The following is a 27,618-nucleotide window of genomic DNA, read 5'->3' as shown; positions in this document are numbered from 1 at the left end:
GGCAAGAACAACTCAAATAAGCAAAACGAAACGACAGTCCATCATTACTTTAAGACATGAAGGTCAGTCGATACGTAAAGGTTCAAGAACTTAGAAAGTTTCTTCAAGTGCAGTCGCAAAAACCATCAAGCACAATTATGAAACTGGCTCTCATGAGGACCGCCACAGGAAAGGAAGACCCAGAGTTACCTCTGCTACAGAGGATACGTTCATTAGAGTTACCAGCCTCAGAAATTGCAGCCCAAATAAAAGCTTCACAGAGTTCAAGTAACACAAACATCTCTATATCAACTGTTCAGAGGAGACTGCGTGAATCAGGCCTTCATGGTCGAATTGCAAAGAAACCACTACTAAAGGACACCAATAAGAAAAGAGAAATATGAGCAATGGACATTAGACCGGTGGAAATGTGTCCTTTGGTCTGGAGTCCAAATTGGAGATTTCAAGGCACCCTTAACCTGCAAGGCGACCACAGCATTCTGCAGTGATACACCATCCCATCTGGTTTGCGTTTAGTGGGTCTATCATTTGTTTTTCAACAGGACAATGACCCAAAACACATCTCCAGGCTGTGTAAGGGCTATTTGACCAAGGAGAGTGAAGGTGCGGCATCAGATGACCTGGCCTTCACAATCACCCAACCTCAACCCAATTGAGATGGTTTGGGATGAGTTGGACGGCAGAGTGAAGGAAAAGAAGCCAACAAGTGCTCAGCATATGTGGGAACTCCTTCAAGACTGTTGGAAAAACATTCCTCATGAAGCTGGTTGAGAGAATGACAAGAGTGTGCAAAGCTGTCATCAAGGCAAAGGCTGGCTACTTTGAAGAATCTAAAATCTAAAATATATTTAGATTTGTTTTACATTTTTTTTGTTTGGCCATAAAATTGATGTTAGCACTACAAATATATGAATTATAATAAATACTTATTAGTCAAAATATTGACAATGTTGTTCAAAATCAGGCAACTAAACTTGTTGAGTCTTTTGAAAATAGCCACTTTTCAACCTATAAATCACATCTGCAATACAAGCATTACAGCTTATTTAACATGATAGTGGGCACTTCCGGCGCCGACAGAGATGGCCGCCTCGCTTCGCGTTCCTAGGAAACTATGCAGTTTTTTGTTTTTTTACGTGTTATTTCTTACATTAGTACCCCAGGTCATCTTAGGTTTCATTACATACAGTCGAGAAGAACTACTGAATATAAGATCAGCGTCAACTCACCATCAGTACGACCAAGAATATGTTTTTCGCGACGCGGACCCTGTGTTCTGCCTTACAAACAGGACAACGGAGTGGATCCTATGCAGCGACCCAAAAAAACGACTCCGAAAGAGAGGGAAACGAGGCGGTCTTCTGGTCAGACTCCGGAGACGGGCACACCGTGCACCACTCCCTAGCATTCTTCTTGCCAATGTCCAGTCTCTTGACAACAAGGTTGATGAAATCCGAGCAAGGGTAGCGTTCCAGAGGGACATCAGAGACTGTAACGTCCTTTGCTTCACTGAAACATGGCTCACTGGAGAGACTCTATCCGAAGCGGTGCAGCCAACGGGTTTCTCCACGCATCGCACTGACAGAAACAAACATCTTTATGGTAAGAAGAGGGGCGGGGGCGTATGCCTCATGGCCAACGTGACATGGTGTGATGAAAGAAACATACAGGAACTCAAATCCTTCTGTTCACCTGATTTAGAATTCCTCACAATCAAATGTAGACCGCATTATCTACCAAGAGAATTCTCTTCGATTATAATCACAGCCGTATATATCCCCCCCCAAGCAGACACATCGATGGCTCTGAACAAACTTTATTTAACTCTCTGCAAACTGGAAACGATTTATCCGGAGGCTGCATTCATTGTAGCTGGGGATTTTAACAAGGCTAATCTGAAAACAAGACTCCCTAAATTTTATCAGCATATCGATTGCGCAACCAGGGGTGGAAAGACCTTGGATCATTGTTACTCTAACTTCCGCGACGCATATAAGGCCCTGCCCCGCCCCCCTTTCGGAAAAGCTGACCACGACTCCATTTTGTTGATCCCTGCCTACAGACAGAAACTAAAACAAGAGGCTCCCACGCTGAGGTCTGTCCAACGCTGGTCCGACCAAGCTGACTCCACACTCCAAGACTGCTTCCATCACGTGGACTGGGAGATGTTTCGTATTGCGTCAGATAACAACATTGACGAATACGCTGATTCGGTGTGCGAGTTCATTAGAACGTGCGTTGAAGATGTCGTTCCCATAGCAACGATTAAAACATTCCCTAACCAGAAACTGTGGATTGATGGCAGCATTCGTGTGAAACTGAAAGCGCGAACCACTGCTTTTAATCAGGGCAAGGTGTCTGGTAACATGACCGAATACAAACAGTGCAGCTATTCCCTCCGCAAAGGCTATCAAACAAGCTAAGCGCAAGTACAGAGACAAAGTAGAATCTCAATTCAATGGCTCAGACACAAGAGGCATGTGGCAGGGTCTACAGTCAATCACGGACTACAGGAAGAAATCCAGCCCAGTCACGGACCAGGATGTCTTGCTCCCAGGCAGACTAAATAACTTTTTTGCCCGCTTTGAGGACAATACAGTGCCACTGACACGGCCTGCAACGAAAACATGCGGTCTCTCCTTCACTGCAGCCGAGGTGAGTAAGACATTTAAACGTGTTAACCCTCGCAAGGCTGCAGGCCCAGACGGCATCCCCAGCCGCGCCCTCAGAGCATGCGCAGACCAGCTGGCCGGTGTGTTTACGGACATATTCAATCAATCCCTATACCAGTCTGCTGTTCCCACATGCTTCAAGAGGGCCACCATTGTTCCTGTTCCCAAGAAAGCTAAGGTAACTGAGCTAAACGACTACCGCCCCGTAGCACTCACATCCGTCATCATGAAGTGCTTTGAGAGACTAGTCAAGGACCATATCACCTCCACCCTACCTGACACCCTAGACCCACTCCAATTTGCTTACCGCCCAAATAGGTCCACAGACGATGCAATCTCAACCACACTGCACACTGCCCTAACCCATCTGGACAAGAGGAATACCTATGTGAGAATGCTGTTCATCGACTACAGCTCGGCATTCAACACCATAGTACCCTCCAAGCTCGTCATCAAGCCCCGCCCTGTGCAACTGGGTACTGGACTTCCTGACGGGCCGCCCCCAGGTGGTGAGGGTAGGCAACAACATCTCCTCCCCGCTGATCCTCAACACTGGGGCCCCACAAGGGTGCGTTCTGAGCCCTCTCCTGTACTCCCTGTTCACCCACGACTGCGTGGCCACGCACGCCTCCAACTCAATCATCAAGTTTGCGGACGACACAACAGTGGTAGGCTTGATTACCAACAACGACGAGACGGCCTACAGGGAGGAGGTGAGGGCCCTCGGAGTGTGGTGTCAGGAAAATAACCTCACACTCAACGTCAACAAAACTAAGGAGATGATTGTGGACTTCAGGAAACAGCAGAGGGAACACCCCCTATCCACATCGATGGAACAGTAGTGGAGAGGGTAGCAAGTTATAAGTTCCTCGGCATACACATCACAGACAAACTGAATTGGTCCACTCACACAGACAGCATCGTGAAGAAGGCGCAGCAGCGCCTCTTCAACCTCAGGAGGCTGAAGAAATTCGGCTTGTCACCAAAAGCACTCACAAACTTCTACAGATGCACAATCGAGAGCATCCTGGCGGGCTGTATCACCGCCTGGTATGGCAACTGCACCGCCCTCAACCGTAAGGCTCTCCAGAGGGTAGTGAGGTCTGCACAACGCATCACCGGGGGAAAACTACCTGCCCTCCAGGACACCTACACCACCCGATGTCACAGGAAGGCCATAAAGATCATCAAGGACATCAACCACCCGAGCCACTGCCTGTTCACCCCGCTATCATCCAGAAGGCGAGGTCAGTACAGGTGCATCAAAGCTGGGACCGAGAGACTGAAAAACAGCTTCTATCTCAAGGCCATCAGACTGTTAAACAGCCACCACTAACACTGAGTGGCTGCTGCCAACACACTGACACTGACTCAACTCCAGCCACTTTAATAATGGGAATTGATGGGAAATGATGTAAATATATCACTAGCCACTTTAAACAATGCTACCTTATATAATGTTACTTACCCTACATTATTCATCTCATATGCATACGTATATACTGTACTCTATATCATCGACTGTATCCTTATGTAATACATGTATCACTAGCCACTTTAAACTATGCCACTTTGTTTACATACTCATCTCATTTGTACATACTATACTCGATACCATCTACTGTATCTTGCCTATGCTGCTCTGTACCATCACTCATTCATATATCCTTATGTACATATTCTTTATCCCCTTACACTGTGTACAAGACAGTAGTTTTGGAAATGTTAGTTAGATTACTTGTTATTACTGCATTGTCGGAACTAGAAGCACAAGCATTTCGCTACACTCGCATTAACATCTGCTAACCATGTGTATGTGACAAATAAAATTTGATTTGATTTTGATTTGATTTGATTTGATTCAGTTCTCTAGAGTAGGCCTCCACATCAAATGGCTGGGTTGAATGACACTGCCCAACAATTTCCCAGTGACACATTTCAGTTTGCTCATGAGCTGATTATAATTCAATGAATTTAACATCTCCATTCGCCCCCTCTCATAATATAATTCCATCCTCATGTCTTTTCAAATCTACAGAGGCTATTTCATGAAAATTGACCTTGGTCAAAAATGAATACACGTCCACACTTAGGCCTCATTTGACATTTTGTCAAATCTCATTGTTACGGTGTAGCCTAACTAATATACCAATATCACCATGCCTGTTACATCTATCCCGAGGGTAGGCAAACTTTTTGGCTCGAGGGTCACATTGGGATTTCGATATTCAACGGAGATCCGCAAAAAAAATGTGGGGACCGATTTGTTTGTCAAAATGAATTTATGGGCCAGAAAAAGGGCTGTAATTTGAAAATAATGTATGTACTGTAGGTCCATTATAATTTCTACATACTTTCTATCTAGTTTTAGATTCTATCTAGAATCGGGCGCTCTCCACTCATGAAGACTGTGTTCCCTTGTTTGCTATGGCCGACGTGAGTGAGTCGTTTAAGCTTGTTAACCCTTGCAAGACTGCGGGTCCAGATGGCATCACAAGCGCGTCCTCAGAGCATGTGCAGACCAGCTGGTTGAAGTGTTTATGAACATATTCAATCTCTCCGTATCCCAGTCTATTGTCCCCACTTGCTTCAAGATGTCCATCATTGTTCCTGTACCCAAGGAAACTGAAATAAATGGCTATCGCCCCGTAGAACTCACTTCAGTCATCATGAAGTGCTTTGAGAGGCTAGTTAAGGACCATATCACCTCCACCTTACCCGACAACTTATACCCACTACAAATTGCATACCACCCCAACAGATCTACCAATAACACAATCACCATTGGACTGCACACTGCCCTACACTACCTGGACAAGAGAAATACCTATGTAAGAATGCTGTTCATTGACAGCAGCTCAGCTTTCAACACCATAGTGCCCTCCAAGCTCATCACTAATCTTAGGGTCCTGGGTCTGAACCCGTCCCTGTGCAACTGGGTCCTGGACATCCTGACGGGCCGACCCCAAGTGGTGAAGGTAGGCAACAACACCACCGCGCTGATCCTCAACACAGTGGCCACACAAGGGTGTGCGTGCTCAGCCTCCCCCTGTACTCCTTGGTCCCCCACGACTGCGTGGCTACGCACAGCTCCAACTCAATCATCAAGTTTGCTGACGACACAACAGTGGTAGGCCTAATTAACAACAATGACGAGACAGTCTACAGGGGGAGGTGAGAACCCTGGCGGAGTGGTGACAGGAAAATAACCTCTCCGTCAACGTCAACAAAACGAAGGAGCTGATCACGGACTACAGGTGAGAGCACGCCCCCATCCATATCGACGGGTCACAGTGGAGAGGGTCAAAAGCTTCAAGTTCCTCTGCGTGCACATCACTGATGACCTGAAATGGTGCCTTCACACAGACAGTGTGATGAAGAAAGCGCAACAGCACCTCTTCAACCTCAGGAGGCTGAAGAAATTTAGCCTGGCCCCTAAGACCCCCGCATGGTCGGCGTTCACCCCCCTCCCTAAAAAAAAAAGAATGTATTGACAACCAATTGCTGTCCATGGTGCTGAAATGGCAACATGTCTATGCAGCTACATGCCTATCTAAACGATAATATGATATCTGTGGTGCCAGGGCTTAGCTTTTCTTTAGCTAATGGAGAAATGTTTATTGGTAGGCCTATTTGGTTGTAATTTTCTCATGTTAAGCCTAACATTTCACGAATTTTCCATTTTTATACTGCTGTCTGGTGGCACTAATGTAATTACTTGTTCAGAAATTAAAGTTAGAAATTAAACAATTGCAACAGCCTACTAATCAGCTACTAATAGATGTTTTTTAATATACAATTGTCATGTATGGGTTTTGTCTGGCTAATAGCCTACACAAATGGGCTGCAAAAGTCAAGGTCAATTCAATTAAATCATCCAACTTGAAAGACTCCCCTGGTGTCCTGAATAGAGTTCGGCTGATTATTTAGGGTCGATTTCAAGTTTTCATAACAATCGTTAACCGGCCTTTTTGGGTGCCGATTATGGCCGATTACATTGCAATCCACAAGGAAACTGCGTTGCGAGTGCAGCGTCAAAAGGACCTTGTGGCTGCAAGGAGCCAAGGTAAGTTGCCAGCTAGCATTAAACTTATTTTATAAAAAACATTCAATCTTCACATAATCACTGGTTAACTACACATGGTTGATGATATTACTAGGTTAACTAGCTTGTCCTGCGTTGCATATAATCAATCCGGTCCCTGTTAATTTATCATCGAATCATAGCGCCAAACAGGTGATGGATGATTTAACAAAAGCGCATTCGCGAAAAAAAACACAATCCTTCCACAAATGTACCTAATCATGAACATCAATGCTTTTCTTAAAATCCAACCTGCATATTTAGTTAAAATAAATTAATGTTAGCAGGTAATATTACCTAGGGAAATTGTGTCACTTCTCTTGCGTTTAGTGCAAGCAGAGTCAGGGTATATGCAACAGTTTGGGCCACCTGGCTCATTGCAAACTGTGTGAAGACCGTAATTAATTTGCCAGACTTTTATATAATTATGACATGACATTAAAGGTTGTGCAATGTAACAGCAATATTTAGACTTAGGGTTGCCACCCGTTCGAAAAAGTACAGAACTGTCACGACTTCCTCCGAAGTCGGCCCCTACCCTTTTTCGGGGGTGTACGGCGGTCGACGTCACCGGCCTTCTAGCCATCGCCGATCCACTTTTCATTTTTCATTTGTTTTGTCTTTGTCTTACACACCTGGTTTCAATCCCCCAATTACTTGTTCATTATTTAACCCTCTGTTCCCCCATGTTTGTTGGGAGTAATTGTTTATTGTATTGCGGTCCGTATTTGTGGCCTTGTATGACGTGTATTGTGATATATTTGAGTAAAAGTGCTTTCATTACTCATATCTGCTGTCCTGCGCCTGACTCACGTCTTACAGGAACGGTTCCGTATTTCACTGAAAGAATAAAAGTTTTGTTTTCAAAATGATAGTTTACAGATTTTACCATATTAATGACCAAAGGCTTGTATTTCTGTGTTTATTCTATTATAATTAAGTCTATGATTTGACAGAGAAGTCTGACTGAGCAATGGTAGGCAGCAGCAGGCTCGTAAGCATTTATTCAAACAGCACTTTACAGCGCTGTTTAGGACTTCAAGCCTCCCGAGATTAGGCTGGCAATAAAGTGCCTATAAGAACATCCAATTGTCAAATGTATATGAAATATAAATGATATAGAGAGAATTAGTCAACGCTTCATAATTCTTATAAATACAACCTAAAATGTCTTAACTGGGAATATTGAACCACCAGCTTTCATATGTTCTCATGTTCTGTGCAGGTACAGGACGCACTGGGCTGTGCAGACACAGTGCGCAGCGCCAACGCAGGATATCCTGGCCCGAGGAGACGCACTGGAGGTCTGGAGAGCAGGGCTGGCACCGTCCGTCCTGGCTGGATCCTCACCCTAGCCTGGCAGATGCGGGGAGCTGGGATGTAGCGCACCGGGCTAAGAACACGTACTGGAGACACCGTGCGCTCCACCGCATAACACGGTGCCTGACCAGTACAATGCCCGCCATGGTAAGCACGTCTTGGAGAGCTGTAGCGCCGAGCTGGCACAGGACGTGCAGGGCTAGGGAGGCGCACAGGAGGCCTGGTGCGTGGGGCTGGCACAGTCTTCACCAGACGGCTAGCACGCACCTCAGGACGAGTATGGAGAGCTGACTCAAGTGACATCAAATCCCGGACACGCTCCGTCGGGCGGATGTCGTGCCTCATGCACCAACACAGCAACTCCCTCATTACTCTCTCCTCCAATCTCCCCATTAACTCCTTCACTGTCTCTGCTTCGCTCCCTTTGCTCACCTCCAATTCCGCCCTGACCGGCTCTGGTTCCGTCCTTGGCTCCTTACGGTAAGCACGGGGAGTTGGCTCAGGTCTGACTCTTGACTCTGCCACACTCCTCGTGTGCCCCCCCCAATAAAGTTTTGGGGCTGCCTCTCGGGCTTCCTTGCCAGCCGTGCCAACTCCTGGTAGTGTTTCCGCTCAGCCTTAGCTGCCTCCAGTTCCTCCTGTGAACGGCAATACTCCCCAGCGTGTGCCCAGGGTCCCTTGCCTTCCAGTATCTCCTCCCATGTCCATTTCTCCAGATAGCTCTGCTGCTCCTCACCACGCTACTTGGTCCTTTGGTGGTGGTTAGTTCTGCAACTGTCGCCTAAAATATGGGGTTAAATACATCTAAATGTGTAGTTTCTTTCTTATACCGCTCAGATATAGGACAGACACTTCAGAACAAATTTCCTTTCAATTTGTTTTGACGATCTGTTTATCCATGTAATGAAGCTGTTATCCAATGGGTTTCTATGGGCTGAAAGCAGTCAGATCAAATTCAATATTTCATCAAATAATTTTTACATGTATTTTTTGATACCTTAAAGGATCCTTAAAACTCAAAATCAAATATCTAAATGATCCTTGGTATGGCCATCTTAAAACAATTCCATATGTTAGCTTAGTAGAACCCCCCCGCCCTTAGGGTTAACATCTCTGTAACTATCATTTTTTGCGGAGAGATCATTTTCTAAACTAAAACTCATTAAAAACTACTTAAAGAAGCATTAGGCTCTCAGTCTGATATGCGCTTTTGAGCACCTGAGTAAGCTCCCCTCACAGCACTGGCCCCGTCGTAGCCTTGACCACGGCATTTGTTCACTGATATCCCCTTACACTTTCAATCAGTTTATTTTTTTAAATTAAAAAAAAAACTTTTTCAGTCACATTCCTGAAGCCCAAGAAACAAACACTGAGCTTCCTAGTACTTATATAGAAACGAAAAAGGTTCATTGATCACTTATGGAGGGTTACTGTCGAAATGATTTATACAATTTTTAAAAATTGGGGCATGGACCCCCAGTGCTCTGATATATTTTTGAATTTCTGCCTTTATACTTGGTGGAATGTGTGCATATTGTTTTGTATTGCTAGTTATTATTACTGCACTGTTGGAGGTAAAAACACAAACTTTTTGCTGCACCTGCGATAACATCTGCCAATCTGTGTACAAGACCAATAAACTTTGATTTGATATAGATGAGTGGCCTGGAATCCCCCCCCCCCCCCCTCCCCCCAAAATTAATAATAATAATAATACAAAATAATAATTCTGATGGCGAAGTTGACTGAAAACAAAAGTAATGTAGGTTAAGCATGTTGAGTAATGAGTAGGATTCTGGGTTTTCGCATGAAAAAGATTTCTGCCTTCACAATGAAAACTAGTTTTCGAACATATACTGTATATTATGGAAAAGAGATGTATGTTTATGAACGATGAATCACGCTGCCTTGTCGACGACATGAACGAGCGGCGCAGATTACTGTTCGATTTGAAAAGGGCGCCGCTTTTACACATTCACAGTTACGGTCCACAACACGGTGCACCGCGGTTCATCTTAATCGAACTCCCTCAATGAAGTGTATCACCCAATCGGTGCTCATATATTTTCAGCCTCCTTCAAGAGTTTGTCCAATCAGACCTGTCAAATGTAGTATCCAGTCTCCGTAGCCTGGGCATCCAATGAAAATCCCATATCCTTCCACGTTGCTTGCTTCCCCGGACGGATACCGCGAGAGTAGGCTAGGCCGCAGTTCGTCTGTATTGCGGTGAGTGCAACTGTACGAGCAGCGCCTTCTCGCCAATTCATTCAACTCCAGCAACCCATAAAACAGAGGACAGGAGGCGGTTTTACATTGAACGGAGGACGACCACCTCTTTCTACGGCTCTGCAAGCTTCCCTTTTAAATTGCGACACATACTGTGAGTATTGACGGCGTCTCAGTTTTGACGGATGGTATGGATGAAAACACAGGCTATTTTGCTTGGGTTCCGGGTGTGTTTATGTAATATTTTCTTCTAGATCGCGTGCAAACATGGCTCTTGAGTTATCTTTCCCGAGTCAACGGCAGTGTCATTTTCGACTGTCGTGCCTGCTAGCCAGTTGCGAATATAGTGGGCAGACCGCGTGTGCGAGCCGGAGTTTGATGAAAGGGATGCATTGTAACGTTTTGGGAGGAGGGGGCACGATTAGTTGACAGAATGCATGGTTGTTCAGTTCAGCGTTGTGTTAGTCATTCGGACAGTTCGCTTGGTGAGAACTGATGAAAAATGTTGATTGTCTCTAGATTTCGTCTAAGAAGTAAAGTACCAAGCCATCAGAATATGACCTGTAAAATATAGTTTTTCAAAAGCCACAGTCATGTCCTTTGAACAAAATTGAAATATCTAATCTATGAATAAAACGAAAGCACCAAATTGAAATGTGGTTGGTTACATTGCATTACAAATCATACGTGTGCATCGATCGTTGTGCTTAACCATGTGATGTAACTGCATCATGTATAGCCCACGATTTATGCTACTGTGTTGTTTTCAAGAAATGTTTGGTTTTCTTTTTGAATTCAATAGGCCTGTTGGCTGTGCTTGGGACAAATGGGTGCTTGAAGTAGACATTGAATAGTTAACCAATTTATTAGGGCAATGGGGGGAAAAGTAGATGTAGGTAACCCCTAATCCCACAAAATGCCAAATTGAATTTGGAAAGATGATGCTGTATCCATGAGGGCTGCCTACTGCAATCACAAACACTATCAATATCAGTTGATAGGGTGTCAGCAAACACACCACTGTTGCCATATTCAGCACAAGAGTCCATCATCATGTCCAAACAGTGTTGTTCTACTAAACACTCTTAGGTGGGCTTGTCCTCATCGACCTACACTTCATCTCATTACATTTGCTGTAGCCAGGTACTAATTGCTGTTGTGACAGTTTTCCATGCTTAGAGGGTGCATAGGCTCTGAGCCATGGATACCTTGCCAAACCGGTGCCCAGGACACTTTTGCTGGACCATTTCATTTAGTTTCCGCTCTACCTCTTTTATTGGCGTGTTGCAGCGGAGGGGGAGCTCCCGGAGGCAAACGAATGGCTGCTCAGCTTCACCACCAAGAGCGAGGGCCTCCGTTAACCCCGTAGTGGCTGATAGGAAGCAGGCAGCAGCCGCCTCCGCTGCTCAAGCACATTACATCAGCTGTCACTCATTCACTCGCCCGCTCCGGACCCTGGCGCTTTCAGTCAGCACTCCGTACTCCCGAGGACTATGATGTAATTTCAGATGCATTAAATGATTGCTACATTAGTAGCCTTATGCCCTATTCACATTACATCTGAGCAGTCCGTCTGTGCCAGATGCCATTTGTTTCAATGGGTACGTCCACAACGGCGTGGTTTAGCAGCCGTTACAAAGTGTCAAGCGTTCCACAGGAATGCTGGCCCATGTTGACTCCAATGCTTCCTACAGTTGTATCAAGTTGCCTGGATAGTCTTTGGGTGATGAACCATTCTTGATACACACAGGAAACTGTTGAGTGTGGAATAACCCAGCAGCGTTGCAGTTCTTGACACAAACCGGTGTGCCCGGGACCTACCCCGTTCAAAGGCAGTTACATCTTTTGTCCTGCCCATTCACCCTCTAAATGGCACACACACAATCCGTCTCAATTGTCTCACGGCTTTAAAATCCTTATTTAACCTGTCTCCTCCCCTTCATCAATGCTGATTTTAAAATGGATTTAACAAGTGACATCAATAAGGGATCATAGATTTTACCTGGATTCGACTGGTCAGTTGTTCATGTTTTGTACACTGTGTATAGGGTGTCCACCCATGGCCCAGAGTGGGTGAAAACACACTTTGGTGATTAAATTTAACTTCCTTGTGTTATAAAATACATTTTACCAAGACAAACCCAATTTTTATACATTATATCCAAAAAGTCGGATTTCGTTACCTAATACATTGGATAATAAGCACCTAGCTCTGTTGAAAAAAGTAACTAAACAAAACATGTTTTGTCACATGAAACAATGTTTCTCCTTCTTGAATGCAAAGTTCATATTATTTAATGAAAAGGTCATGAATGCTATCGCTGACGAGAGATTAGCCTCTCCTCCATCTTGTCTTGCAGTGTGAAACCCTAAGGCTCTCCGTCCAGTAGCGGAACGATATTCCGCGAAGATGACGTGCAGACTAATGAAATGCATCACGATGTAAACGGGGCATTATGGTGGCCTGGCTACGCTCATTTCAACCATAAAAGGACATTGGCCTTGTCCTTGTTATTTTCGGGTTACTTTCAAGAAAGCCAGAGAGACGAGAACCCTGATTTCTTGCTGACTGTTGACAAACATTTTCACGTTCTTTCCAATAACCCTTTACACTTCCACCAGTGATCTTTCATCCAAACTGTGGATGAATATCATTCCTCTACTGGAATGTGGCTGGTTTTTCTCTTATTGGTAGTCATTTAGAGTTGAAGTTGATCACCACATGACCTCGGAAAGCCACACAGTTTTTTTTTTTTTTTTTTTTAGATCTGTTGAAGGCATGACATGGCTCATTGTTCATCTACAACACCAGAAGTGAGAAGTTCATGGCAAGCACAAACTTACTGATGCTGCAGCCACATGTTTCAGCCGCAAAAAGGCAGAACGTTCATTTGCTTTGCCGTAGAGTTTCAGCGATTGGTGGAATGGTTCGCCTTTGACCCCGCCCCCACACACACTCTCCAATCCTTGACTGGCATATCACTGCAGAGCTTGCTGATAATCGCATTAGACCCGCTTCATGCTCATTGTTAGACATCGTAATTATTATGAGGCAAATGTAGTGGCGTTTCGCACAAGGGCAGGGAACCCCAGCATCAAGTATCAGGTGTTTCATTTAGTCTAAAGTTCTGCTATTTTCTCATTTTGAAGGTGTCGTTTTGTTTTGAACCCATAACGAGCAGTGCTTTGATTAGTTTGTTTTTGTTCATTAGGTAGGCCTATGTTTCCGTAACCATAATGACAGGGGGCCTGTCAATCGATCTGGTGTTTAGGGTATGGATGACCTTCCTGTCTCGCATGTGTCCTGCAAGGCAGGGCCTCATTGTCACACTTGCAAGGCTGTGTGTTTTGGTTTTCTTTATATCTGCAAGCCTCTGCTCTGGTATGGGTTTATCAGTTCTAGTGTGGCATATCCATTTGTTAGAAGAAACCCCGTACTATTCCAAGTCGATTGAAGAGAACTGGGTTTGGAAACAGGAAATCTCAAAGGAAATTCCTCTGGAGCGGGGAAGAAGGAGCCAAAATGAACCGCCTTGCTTCACTCGTAAGAAATCTCAGATGACGTATTAAGCCTTTTGTGTATTTGTTTAAAAAAAAAAAAAAAAAAAAGGTTCTGGGAGAACATTGATAGAAGCACTCATCCCTACTGCACTTCAGGTTTGAATTTACACTCTTCATTCCACCGAGTGTAAACAAATAAATAAAAACAAATATAGATCTCTCGATCAGCGACAAATAACAAGATAAATGTTTCCTTTGCGTTTCTAATGAGGAAAATAAGCATTGAGGCTTAATGAAATCTCTTCACGTGATCGAGGGGATCGTTTTCATTCTCTCAGGGGCTGGTTTTAGCTGGATCTGAATGCTGCCGGTGTTGCTGTTTTTTCATCTCCTGCAGGGGTGACTGAGGGGAATTCATAACGGAGCAATAACCTCTCATATGACTGAAACCTAATTGGGTCAATGGGCGGTAAGTGGCCCTAAAAAAAAATCTGCCCTTCTGGGGAAAAAGCTGGTTTATAGGTAAAGGGAATGTGTATGCTCAAATATGGCACAGGATCTGAACAGTTCAATAAGTTAATCTGGTTGCTGGTTAACATTACCATGTGTCCGACAACCAGAACCATCCAACTTTAAGCAGACCACACATACAAGTCACCGTTTTGTGTACAGCTACAGTTGCCTCACATGTCATCTAAGCTGAAGCCATTGACTCTTGGATTGCTCATTTGTGGTGTGTTTGGGTAAAGGGGTGACTCAAACGGAAATGAAATGCAGTGGTTTGGTTTGAAGAGGATTTACTGGGCTGGAAGTATTTGATTTTCGGTGGGTCTGGGGGGCATTTGTGTGTGTAGAGGTAGTCTAATTGCGCTGCAGTGTGTGTCCCGGGGAGGGAGGAACATGTTTTAAAGGCCCGTTGTCAGTGCGGAGGGGGGTAGTTGGGGTTAGGCTGGGCTCGACGGGACCCCATCCTGCGCTCCCCGGAGGGCGCATTAGTGCCGTCCCATCTCCCCCATCGCCAAATTTTGCAGGGCAGGAAGCTGCAGGTTGTAGCCATTCATGCGGAATACATTTGGATGTTGAGACTTAGTTGCATCATTATTTTTAAGCAAGAGACAAGAGAAAGCCCTCCAGAGATTAGAACAAATAACTGTGTGTGTGTGTTGGGTCCCTGTGGTATAGCGAGGGCCCTTCTTGACATGTCCTTTCTTATGCAAGCGGTTTCGTAACCTCTAACATCCACTGAAGATGGACGTTCAGAGGACAAGGGGGGAAAGGGCTAACGCACACGACAGACGTGGTTAGCGTCAGCTACTCACTGCAACATCAAAGTGCCCCCCATGTTGCAATGTGCATAACAGCAAAGTTAACCAGCATATTGAGAACAACGTGGCGTCAGACAGCAGAGACAAGGGAACAACCCTTGCCTTTGCCTGCCTTTGCCTAATTGTCTAAGAAATTTGAGGAGAGTGGAAACCAACTTTAATTAGGTCAATAATCAATAGCCTAACTGTTAAATGTTCCTGGCTTTATAAATCATCTGTTTATATTTACAGAATTAAGACAGGTCTTGCTTCTGTTGCCTGTTTTAAACAAACACGCAATAGCCTACTGATTCTGTGAGCACCGAGCCTCATGCAACGGCAAAATGTCGTATACATTAATTTCACATGCTGTAATAAAGGTGTTACTGTTATTTTTCTTCTCATTTGAACAGACTTAATACTTTAATTGTATTTAGTGTTTACACTGTTCTGAACAGGCAGTAAAAATGATATATTAATCTAACAGCACCTGTTTGTCACACACAATATGCACAGCGCTTGCTCCTATACCCTCCTTTTTCTTTATCTCATTATTACAGTTATTATGATCATTATAATAATAAGTAATGTCAACATTAGTAGCCTAGTATAACCACCATTGCGCTGTAGGCTTAAGAGCGCGTCCTGTTTCGTCTTCATAGCGTAACTTAGCTAGGCCTATATTTCAATATATAGGCTACTGTATCAATCAATCGTTAATTCGTCCATGCCATCGCACAGCATACGAGACATTCATGCTTTCGAAATGCAATCAAGGATTTTTGTTTTTAAAACTAAGTAACAAAGGGAGCTTTGAATAATTAGCCTAAACAATGAATCAACTGCAATTCACGAATGCATGCAACTGTTTCTAGTCTGCTGTAATAGAGGGATTATATATTAGAGGTCGACCGATTATGATTTTTCAACACCGATACCGATTATTGGAGGACCAAAATAGCCGATGCCGATTTAAAAAATAAAAATAAATAAATATATATATATATATATATATATATATATATATATATATATATATATAAATAATAATAATAATAATAATGTATGCACTGCCGGTAATACCGTTTAACCTGGAATGGTATAAACACAGGAATGGTATAAACATCTAGACATCGCCCAACCCTACTGGTGAGGGCATTTATGTGCGTGTGTATAGCCTGCAAAAATGTGTGGCTGTATAGCAGGGCTGTTTAATTCCAGTCTTTGGTGTTCAGAATAGAAGTCGGCCGATTATGATTTTTCAACGCCGATGCTGATTATTGGAGGACCAAAAAAAGCAGATGCCGATTTTTATATATGTATTTGTAATAATGACAATTACAACAATACTGAATGAACACTTTTTTTAACTTAATATAATACATCAATAAAATCAATTTAGCCTCAAGTAAATAATGAAACGTGTTCAATTTGGTTTAAATAATGCATAAACAAAGTGTTGGAGAAGAAAGTAAAAGTGCAATATGTGCTATGTAAGAAAGCTAACGTTTCAGTTCCTTGCTCAGAACATGAACATATGAAAGCTGGTGGTTTCTTTTAACATGAGTCTTCAATATTCCCAGGTAAGAAGTTTTAGGTTGTAGTTATAGGAATTATAGGACTATTTCCCTCTATACCATTTGTATTTCATTAACCTTTGACTATTGGATGTTCTTATAGACACTTTAGTATTGCCAGTGTAACAGTATAGCTTCCGTCCCTCTCCTTGCTCCTCCCTGGGCTCAAACCAGCAACACCACGACAGCAGCCACCATCGAAGCAGCGTTACCCATGCAGAGCAAGGGGAACAACTACTAGAAGGCTCAGAGCGAGTGATGTTTGAAACGCTATTAGCGCGTGCTAACTAGCTAGCCATTTCACTTCGGTTACACCAGCCTCATCTTGGGAGTTGATAGGCTTGAATTCATAAACAGCGCAATGCTTGACGCACAATGAAGAGTTGCTGGCAAAACGCACAAAAGTGCTGTTTGAATTAATGTTTACGCGCCTGCTTCTGCCTACCGCCACTCAGTCAGATACTGATATATGCAACGCAGGACACGCTAGATAATATCTAGTAATATCATCAACCATGTGTAGTTAATTAGTGATTATGATTGTTTTTTATAAGATAAGTTTAATGCTAGCTAGCAACTTACCTTGGCTTACTGCATTTGCGTAACAGGCCTCCTTGTCTCCTTGTGGAGTGCAATGAGAGAGATTTCCGATTAATCGGTCGACCTCTAATATATATATTATATATTATATATATATAATATATATATTATATATATATATTTTTTTCTTCCGTTAGAACAGACTCTCTGGTACATGTATTTAGTGTTTACAGTGTTCCAAATGACCAGAAAATAAATTGTAGTCTAGCAGCAACTGTTTGGCACACAATCCTCAGGCAACACTTGCTCTTTTACCCTCCTTTATCTGGATCTCCAGTAGTTTCCAGAGAGTCAAATGTCTTCCATCGATCTGACTTCTCCTTTCCCTCCTGAGCAACCAGTAAACATATATATTTCAAGTAATATATATATTTCACATCCCCCCCCCAAAAAATTACATTTGTGGGATTGGAAATTATGCAGACAATTACATTGATAGAAGCCACAATCTATCTGCAATATTAAAGCTGATCTACCACCACACACACAAAAAAGGTGCTCTTTCTGTCATGTAAGTCAACCTGTTGGCTCCCAGATGGAATTTCACAGAAGGATGTGTTTTTTGTTGCTAGATGGTCCATTTTTAGTTGGACTGAACCGGGGCTTCATGGTTGCCTTTTAACTTCGACTCTCCTGGCTTGCCTTGCATTTCGCTACACCCGCAATAACATCTGCTAAATATGTATATGTGACCAAAAGATTTGATTGGTCTGCGCCTTTGCTGTTCCCCACTCCTTCCACATGAACGAGCCCCCTGACACGCACACGCAGAGCTAATATGCTTTGCATAAGATTGTTGGCTCAACCCGGCGACGTCCATCGTCACTGCCAAAGGACGCAGGCTTGGTGGTCAGCAGTTAATGGCTGTGACACCCAGGTCACCACAACTTGGAGCCAGGTGGTTAGGTGATCAATACCAACCGCCATAGGGAAACATCTGAGGGTATGGTAGGCAAGTCCTCACCCTTTCTCTCTCCCCCACCCCTCTGGTCCCTCTTTAAAAAAAAATCATAATGATATATACCGTAAAACTTCAATTAATATCCCAGGCGTTTATTTGATATCACTGAACACAACACACTCTTAGAGGCTTCTATTTCAGCCAGGCATTTATTTCATTAACTTCTGGGCGCACCCATCCCATTAGCGGGACCATTTTCGTCAACATCCGCTGAATTGCAGAGCGCCAAATTAAATGACTAAAAGTATTTAATTTTCAGTTTCATCACAAGTGCAATATAGCAAAACACAGCGTAGCTTGTTGTTAATCCACCTGGCATGTCAGATTTCAAAAAAGTTTTTCGGCGAAAGCAAACCAAGCATTTATTTAAGGACATCTCTCTCAGCAGACAAAACATTACAAACAGCTAGCAGCAAATTAGATTGGTCACGAAAAGCAATAAAATGAATCGCTTACCTTTTGATCTTCGGATGTTTGCACTCACGAGACTCCTAGTTACATAATAAATGTTCCTTTTGTTCCATAAAGATTATTTTATAGCCAAAATACCTCCATTTAGTTGGCGCGTTATGTTCAGAAATCCACAGGCTCGAGCGGTCACGACGGGGCAGACGAAAATTCCAAATAGTATCCGTAAAGTTCGTAGAAAAATGTCAAGTTTTTTATAATCAATCCTCAGGTTGTTTTTATAATAAATAATCGATAATATTTCAACTGGACCGTAGCTTTTTCAATAGGAGTGAGAGAGAAAATGTCTACTCCAAGCTGCTCGCGCATGCAAAACGCTGCTGGCACCCAGCCATCCACTGACTCGATGTGATCTTTCTCGATAATTTTTCAGAAAGCCTTTAAAAAATAAAAAAAAAGCCTGAAACTCTGTCTAAAGACTGTTCAGACCATGTGGAAGCCATAGGGAAAGGAATCTGGTTGATATCCCTTTAAAGGGAGGGATGGCATGCAATGGAACAGGGAGCTTTCAAAATAGAAGGCATTTCCTCTTTGGATTTTCCTCAGGTTTTCGCCAGCAATATCAGTTCTGTTATACTCACGGACAATATTTTTGGAAACTTTAGTGTTTTCTATCCTAATCTGACAATTATATGCATATTCTAGTTTCTGGGCCTGAGAAATAGGCAGTTTCATTTGGGTACGTTTTTCATACAAACATCAAAATACTGCCCCGTAGTATCAACAGGTTAATGCACACAGATTTTGCTGATTTGCATAATACTTTTTCAAATTTCAAACATAAGTTTACAGCATTTTTTATACATTTTTTTTTCATTTCCTGCACTAATGTATTATCATCCTTGACAAAATACTTATTCTCTTTGACTGTGCATTTTCGGCAGTTCTTACCTTTGCCACTAAAGGGCGACCCGATGATTTCTCAGCTGTTAGCAGCCAATTGTTAGAGGTTTCTTAATGGCGAATAAAAACGGATGATTGCAATTTTTGGAGGCATTACTAAATTATTTAATGTAACAAATCAAAACATTAAACCTCAAACAATTCATGGTAACTACATAAACAATTCAATTAGACTGGTGTTTATTTAAAACTGATGTTTTATTTGCTGAAATGTGTGCAGTTTGCCCGGGTATTAAGGGACCAGTGGCTATTTGAGACTGTTTTAATTGAAGTTTTACGGTAGGCTATTAGTTCATACTGTCTAGGCTATGGCATAGGCCTTCCTATTCTGTCCTATGTTTTTGTCCCTGTTGGTCGGTGGTGTAGTATGAAATTGCCCCCTAGATCTAAAGTCAATTTTGAACTTTTCCCTTCTAATGGTATAGGGATGATAAGCTGATCCCAGATCTGTGCCAAAGGACAACTTCCATCCCGGGGTGCGTCTGAGTCATACGACACAGTGTTTACCTGTCAGACCTTTACATTGCAGTACAGCCCTCAAATACGAACTTATTGTATACATGGAGAGCAAAGCATATACTCCCCTCTCTCGATATGACTACCTGTCATACCCTGTACAGCACTCTCAGTGGATTTCAGGCAGGCTGTGTGGAAAGCTATATCACCCCAGGTTAAGACTAGTTCTGCCGACATGTCTGTCGGCACAGCTTCTGCGCCGCTTCCCGGGCAGTTCTGAGCAGACTGAAATAACCACACACACCTTGTCACCATCGTGTGTGTGCATGTCATCCTGCTAACACAGCTCCTGTCGTGATGTGGCGGTACATGTATGCTCGATGGATGAGGAGCCAGATCCATGAGTAATGCAGGATTCATAGGGAAGCATGAAAACATGCTGTTCATGTCATGTCTGGGCATTCGGTTTCAAAGAATCCCTGCCTGCCCACACACAGTGCTCCTCCAAGTTATCTGAGACTTGTGCTTATTCTTCCTCTCTCCTTCATACCAACATGCTTCTACGGAGTCTGCTTTTCTCACCGTCCCGTGCCGGGCTTTGCTGGCCACACTGCAGGCTGTACTAAGCATCTGGCCATTTCCTCCACTCTTGAGACTGGTAGTGCGAAGCAATTAAACAAAATGTCAGCCACTAATTGACCGATATTCAGTTCAATTTAGAGCTTGACTGATTTTTAATTAGGGCCGATTTTCAATTGATAATTGGCCTTTTTGGATGCCGATTATGGCCGATTACGTTGCAATCCACGAGGAGACTATTGTATTTTCAGATGTTTTGAAGCTGGTGTACCAAACTGAAAGTAAAAGATGCAAAAATGAATCTTAAGCATAGATATAGTGCACATAGAACAGATCTACCGCTTCTTAGACCTGCTTTCAATGACGGAAATGTGTTACAGATCTATGTGAATTTGGCCCCAAGAAGTTAAATATTGCAGCTTTAATTAGAACAATTTACCTTCTCATTCTAGGACTGGACACATTGTTTGTGGAGTTCACAACATGCTACACTTATGAAAAGCAAGTTCTGATTTATTTTATACCATTTACGCGGTCATGTGACTGAGTGTGCGCGCACGCGCCTGAGCAAGTACCCAGCCTTCTTGCAAATGTCAAATGTAGGAAAGTGCGCAGTCGTGCTTCTGTCACCCCCCCCCCCCCCCTTCACCTCAATGTAAGCTAACAAAGTCCTTTTTAAAAAAATATGTTTTATTTTTTGTATACATTCATTTTAAATTATAATAGTTCCTCAGTGTTTGAAAAATCTTTCCAAAACTCTCCCCCTCGATAATCAGCGTCACTGATAAATTAGATATGGATTTGTGCATCTCATATTCATACTATAGCATAGCTGTCCCCTTCATACTTTCCTTGTCAAGTCATCTTATAGCCTACTTTCGGAAACATTTTAATTTTTTTTTTAAACAAGGTTAATTAAGGAAAGGAGACACATTTGCTCGCGTCTGACATACGCTGGTGGCTTTGTTTGACGGGTGCTTTTACGGGGGTATGCGTGTGTGAGTTTCCTGATTCTCTCAAAAGGCCTACGTTCATTTAGAACGTTTCCTAAAGTAGCCTGTCTGGACTCCATCTCTCTTTAAGAGTAAAACGCTCCTGTCATGATTTAATCTTGTAGAAGGCCTACTGTCAAGTGCTTAGGCTAAAAAAAAATTGTATTAAAAAAAAATCCCCTCTTTTGTTTAATGTTTTTATATGTAGAAAAGCCAACGGGCAAGGAAAAGGTAGGCATGCCTTTATTTTGACTCTGTTAATTTTGTCAATACGAAAATGCAACAGATCCTTTCCAACCTGGCGTTTTCTACATTTGTTGGTACATAATTATAAGTAATAACCTGAATAACAATGGAATGCCATGATAATAACGAAGTGTAATGGCTTGTTTCAAAGATGATTTTTTAAAATCAAGAAACATATCCATGTAAACAAGTGTACAAACAGAATTGTGACCTCCCCTTTTTTGACCCCCCCCCCCCCACCCCTTGTACATTGGCCTGGCAAATTACCTTAAACTTAAATTCCAAGACAGTCACAGCTCTACTCGGTGTGTAATACAGTTCAAATCAATCAATCTCATCTCCCCAACATAACCACCACAGAGCAGTCATCTCTGGCCAGTAATCTGCCGCCGGTCTGGGACTCGGTATGTAATTGAGTTATTATCTCAATCTGTACACAAACAGGCCAAGCCACAATCACACAGCCTGCTGGTCAATTCTCAAGTCGGCTTCTGTCCACTCTAAACAGTGCACTATTTTACTCTGTTAAAGCAACTATCCAGTGAAAAATTCCCCCTTTTTTTTATATATATATAAAAAAAGCTCAGATTCAGTTAACGCGTACCCAAATAATGTTGTTGACTCGTCCTGTACTCGCATATGTCCTTATTATACACACAGTGTATAATATATGCCTCTCTCACTCCCTACAAAATCCTCCCAATGTCTATTCACTCAAGTCCATCTTGGTTCCATCTCTGACGCGTGTCACGTTACGCTTAGGAAAAAAGGTCAGCCCTCTTAAGATGTCACTCAGCGCAAGGATGGCCTTCAAGGTCCTTCTGTGAGCCTCAGCTATGTCTTTTGGTACTGTGAGTCAAAATAATGTTTTGCGGCAATTTTTCCTTGTAATGCTGTTGTAAACATGGCATCTCGTCATCTTTAGCGCAGTTCTTGCATAAGTCATGGCGCCCTAATTTCTTGACTGCGGCAGGATAGGAGGGAGGGGAAGAGGATGGGGAGGGAAATTGAGAGTAGGGAGAGGAAAGGAGATGGAGGGAGGGAGAGAGGGAAAAGGAGACCTTCTGTTGAGTTGCCAATAAGCCACGGCAGCCTCCTTCGAACGTAGCCGAGCCCAGGAGTGCTCTGAATCGCTCTCCCAACACCGCTCGTGTCAGGCTGAATGCACAGCCGGGTGTCATGACTCACTGTGTCACATGAAAAGGCGGTGCTCTTCCGGTGCTCTTGCATGGCTCTTGTGTAAAGCCCTTGGTGATATGGCTATATATAGAGGGGAGAGAAGAAGCAAGACAAAGACGAAAACAATATTTTGTTGCTGTATGGCGGACTGTGGGAATGCCCCCGATGTAAGGGTTTAGGAGAGGGGTGAATGTATGCGACGGACTGGTTATGTTTGTGGCTTCTCAAGTGGGGGGTGTGCAAGGCTCGACTGAGGTACGTTTGCTGTAATACACAGATTAGATCTAGGATCAGTTGACCCTTTCCCTAATTGTAACGCGTAATTAGAGTGATGAAAAAAATCTGACCCTGTATCAGTGGTTAGAAGCAACTTCTACCTACATCCACATTCTACCTTGTCAACTGTTATGCTTCCTGCTGTATGTCCATTCCTGGCCTATTAGTGAGGACAATGGTAAACGAAGTAGGAATGAACAGAAGCTTCTCCATAATATTATTGACTCGCATTCCTCTGCTTTGGAACCAAATCCAGGACGTTGAATTTCGAGGTTGCCATGGGGATTGCTCACATCCCTCCCCTCAAAAGTAGGAAGACTGCTGTGTCCGGGAATAGTTGGAATTCCACCTGGTCGGGAACGCTGGCACCATGCATTCATAACGCTGAGCGATCCCAGGGTCAGGTGTGTCTCTCTAATTCACTCCAAAACTGCACCGACTGGATGGGTGGGGGATGGGGGGGGGGGCAGCAGCAGCATTCTCTGTAAAACGAGTGGCAGGTACATGCTGGTCTGGAGGGCATGTGTCTGCACTTTGTTCACTCAGGGGGAACATTTTAATTTGATCTGTTTTTAAAATGTGTCGGATTCATGACACCACAGAGCTTTTTGGGGTCTATGAATCCTCATTTTGGCTGTTGTACGGAAGCCATGGTGTGACTTTGAAACATTGTTAAATGCTGTTAAATGCTGTAGGGTAACTCCACTGTAACGGAGTTATGCTTGGGAAAAAAAACATTGATTTGAAAGTATAGCAAACCATACAACTCTATGCACAATGACTACATTGAACAATTTACACAGAATTTCACAAACACATTTCCTTGATGAACTGTGCAGATGCAAATTTTGGTAATATAATTACGGTCAAATCTCCCACTACATTTCCCCAAAACGTATCATCGTCTTTTTGCATATTTCGGTACTTTTTCTAGCTCCGCCCCCAAACAAGACCAGATTTGGCTGGTCCAGTATGAATGTTGGAGGTGTGTCTTTTAGCATCCTTCACTTCCCTTTTCACCTCTGGATGTTGACTTGAAAGATTAGTGAGTCATCCCTCACCTCATTCTGTTATAACATCTTTGGTCTGACAGATTTGCATGACACCCAGAATACATTGTATAATGTAAACTAACAGTGCCACACATGGCTGGCAAATAGCTTAGCATTAGCTCATCATAATCAGTACAACCTTCAAAAAAGTATTTTACACACATGCCCATTACAATCTATGCAAGAATCGGAATTCATGATTTATACCCAGTACTTGAAAATGTGAATAAAACAGTAAATACATTATGCTACATGCATACATGTGTGTATGCTACAGTATTACCTGTGGTAACACGCCTGTTCTTCTGACAGAAACCAATTTGTCACCATTCCCCACCCCATTTTGCCCCAAGGTACCCTACATTTCACCCTTGTTTCTCCCCTATGCACTAATGGTGAATTACAGAGCTGTAACTTGCTTCTGCTAAAAGCTCTGGGTTTAAAATGGTGCAGTTCGCCCATATTTAGGAGTTGAGAAATGCATACATTAGGAATGGAATGCTTGTAGCCCCCTCTTTAAAAAAAATAATAAAATAAAGGCCATTAAAACGTCTGTTTTCGCAATTGCATGAATTGTTGTGCATTGACTGCATATCAGAATGCATGATTCCATCTCTATGGCACCCGTAACTTGAATGTGCCTCGAGAGGAATATTTATCTCGCGTGGAACACACAACAAACCGACAAGATAAATAGAAACTATTATGGGGTTGTCATATTATTATTATTTTTAAATTCATTACTCGTTTTTGTTTGCAGAGGAAAAGTAAATGTGGACTGTTCTAGCGGCAATGATTTTGCCTTGGAGTAGCGCCACAGCAAAATGACAGTAGCGTAAATACTGCACGGTCCTTTTTTTTAGATAGAAAGGTCTTGAAAATGTTTCCGGAAAACCCCCCCCCCCCCCATCAAAATGCGGAGAAAGCATCCGTCTAATTTGACGCATTCCAGGACAAACTCGTATTGCTGACATGATAGACGGGACTATGTATCTCAATAACTCATTCAATTTCCTTGTGGGGCATGTGTAGATATATTTTTATTTACTTGTTCTATTGCTGATAGGGCAGAGTGCTCGTCATGGATAGTAGGTGATCCTAAACCGGTAAAATTGTGTCAGAGAAGAGGAATCTGGGATTCGGTAGTTTAAATGTTCCGTTATCGGTGCAAGACATTCCAAAGCCCGTGTCGGCTCACATCCGTTTGCAATTCCTGAGGTGATATGCAAAAGGATGTACTGCCTGTGATTTTGAATGGGCAATTACAAACATATGACTTTAAGTGGTTGGAATGCAGGCATTTTTTAAATCAAAACCAGCCATGCCATCAGATAATGTAATGTTCTCAATGTTTTTGGGTGCTTTTCAAGTCCATGCCATTTATAGTCATAAAGAGGCTTGTAGATTTTGGGCTGGAATATAAAAACAAAAAATTAACGTTGCTTTAAGGCAGCCCCCCGCGCCTCTCTGATTCAGAGGGGTTGGGTTAAAAGCAGAAGACACATTTCGGTTGAATGCATTCAGTTGTACAACTGACTAGGTATCCTCTTTCCCTTCCCTAGATGCAGTCTTTGAGTGCATGCGTCCCCCGAAGATGGAGAGGGAAAGTTTTTAATGGCTTGATCAGAGGAAGTTGGTCAGGGAGCTGGTTGATGAAGACTAAAACATTTTCCAGTACATAAACGGAATAACAATGTGTAATCTCTTTTTAAATACACCCTAGGTATGCTTTATTGATTTTCTTTATCTAAAAGGATCAGTGGCCTACATAATGTCAATACACATTTTCTCAGATCCATAAAGAATTACTGTGGGAATAAATATCACAGAAAATATTGGAATAAAGTTGGCTAATGCAACTGAAGGCATCAAATTGTTGCTCATTGAAACTCCCAAAGTCATCCGATTTGTCATAATGCATTTGAAGCAATAGCTTACCCGCGTTTGGTCAACAATTTAGTGCCGCTTTGAGAGAAGCGTGGGCGAGTTGTCTTGATAAAATCAATTAATGTCGGATTTAGTCTTTTCACCAAATCTTCCGTTTGGATATTGGTTATGCTACAAATAGGCTGTGGACGTGTTAGCTAAGTTGAGGTGAGTGCTGCTCATGATCACATTGTCTAGTTGGCTAATGTATTAGCACTGATCAGAAATTTTTTGCCAACATGTTATGCATCGTAACAAGACTTTTTCACTTGCAGTTACATAGTAGCTGAGACCTACCCCGACCTAAAACTTGTGATTTTTGTCTTAATCAGTGTGATTTTTGTTTCCTTGAATCTGCCTCTGTATATTTTGTTAATTATCTTGCTGGGCAAGTAAGTGGATATATGTAAAAGAATAGATAAGCTATACCATCTGTCACTGATCAGAAACATTTAGCATGCAATAACTTAGCCTAAATCAAGTGTAGACCTATTGTTTTGCTCAATCATGTATTGGAAACTCCAAAATCCCGCTGGAGGTCGTGAAATATGAACATGAGACTCCCATGCTTTTGAAAATATAGATTGCCATTATTTTCTATCGGTATCATAATGAGGATGCTCTCAATGGAAGATCCTGCTCTGTAACAAAGCGGAGAGCGGGTAGGAAAGAGACACAAGTGTTGGAAAAAATATTAATTGTATTTTATTCTGTTCTGTTTTTATATTATTAGCCTGCTTTAAAAATGTGAGTTTACTGGTCAGGGTAAGTGTATTGTTTTGAATGGTTAATGAACACCCTACAGTGCCTTCAAAAATTATTCATACCCCTTGACTTTCTCCAAATGTTGTTACAGCATACATTTTAAAATTGATTAAATGTCGATTGTGTGTAGGCCAGTGACCAAAACGACAACCCATAATGTCAAAGTCCAAATCTGCTTAACAAGTCACATATGTTGCATGGACTGACTTTGTGCAATAGCGTTTTTAACATTTTTTTTTTTAAATTACTGCCTCATCTCTGTACCCCACACATACAAATATCTGTAAGGCCCCCTCAGTCGAGCAGTGATTTTCAACCACAAAGACCAAGGACGTATTCCAATGCCTCGCAAAGAAGGGCACCTATTGTTAGATGGTGGGGTGGGGGGGGGTCAGACATTAAATATCCCTTTGAGCATGGTGAAGTTATTAATTACTTTGAATGGTGTATCTATACACCCAGTCACAACAAAGACGTACGGGCGACGGGCGTATTTCCTAACTCCGTTGCCGGAGAGGAAGGAAACCTCTC

At 42.7% G+C, this 27,618-nt stretch overlaps 1 protein-coding gene across 3 annotated transcripts in view; it reads left to right on the top strand.

Moving 5' to 3' along the window:
• The first annotated feature begins 10,163 nt into the window (after positions 1–10,163).
• The window catches only part of LOC139396588 (double-stranded RNA-specific editase 1-like), a 197,191-nt gene continuing 179,736 nt past the window's right edge, over positions 10,164–27,618 (top strand). For 2 of the 3 annotated variants that reach the window (XM_071143557.1, XM_071143550.1), the window contains exon 1: positions 10,264–10,456. The gene's annotated coding sequence lies outside the window, so the exon portion shown is untranslated. Of the gene's footprint in view, positions 10,457–27,618 lie in introns of all 3 variants that reach the window. The other variant, XM_071143541.1, reaches the window with a different exon arrangement.

The sequence above is a fragment of the Oncorhynchus clarkii genome, chromosome 3, assembly GCF_045791955.1.
Source record: "Oncorhynchus clarkii lewisi isolate Uvic-CL-2024 chromosome 3, UVic_Ocla_1.0, whole genome shotgun sequence".
In the NCBI taxonomy this organism is placed as follows: Eukaryota; Metazoa; Chordata; class Actinopteri; order Salmoniformes; family Salmonidae; genus Oncorhynchus; species Oncorhynchus clarkii.
Note: the sequence above shows the minus strand (reverse complement) of the source record. Positions and strands in the feature narration are given on the sequence as shown.